Source organism: Tupaia chinensis, unplaced genomic scaffold (genome assembly GCF_000334495.1).
Source record: "Tupaia chinensis unplaced genomic scaffold, TupChi_1.0 Scaffold000178_1, whole genome shotgun sequence".
In the NCBI taxonomy this organism is placed as follows: Eukaryota; Metazoa; Chordata; class Mammalia; order Scandentia; family Tupaiidae; genus Tupaia; species Tupaia belangeri.
In genome coordinates this window covers 2,164,758-2,164,999 of record NW_006159653.1, presented here as the reverse complement: position 1 = coordinate 2,164,999, position 242 = coordinate 2,164,758, and positions in this window count along the sequence as shown.

Sequence of the window (242 nt, the reverse complement as noted above, 5' to 3'; positions counted from 1 at the left end):
GGTGTCTCGCCCTCGCCTCGCCCTCGCCTAGCCAGCGCGTCGCCCCGCGTCGCTTCCCTCGCCCCCGAGGCCGGCCACGGCGACGCGCGAGGCGGGGCGATGGCAGGGAAGGACGCTGCAGGAGCAAACGTGGAGAAACGGCCAACGAAAGCCGAACTTCCAGGCGCGACTGCTCCGCGGCTGTGCAGTGCGTGTGGACAAAACGGCTGTCCACGTCCCCGCACCCCAGCTCGGCCGTCCCG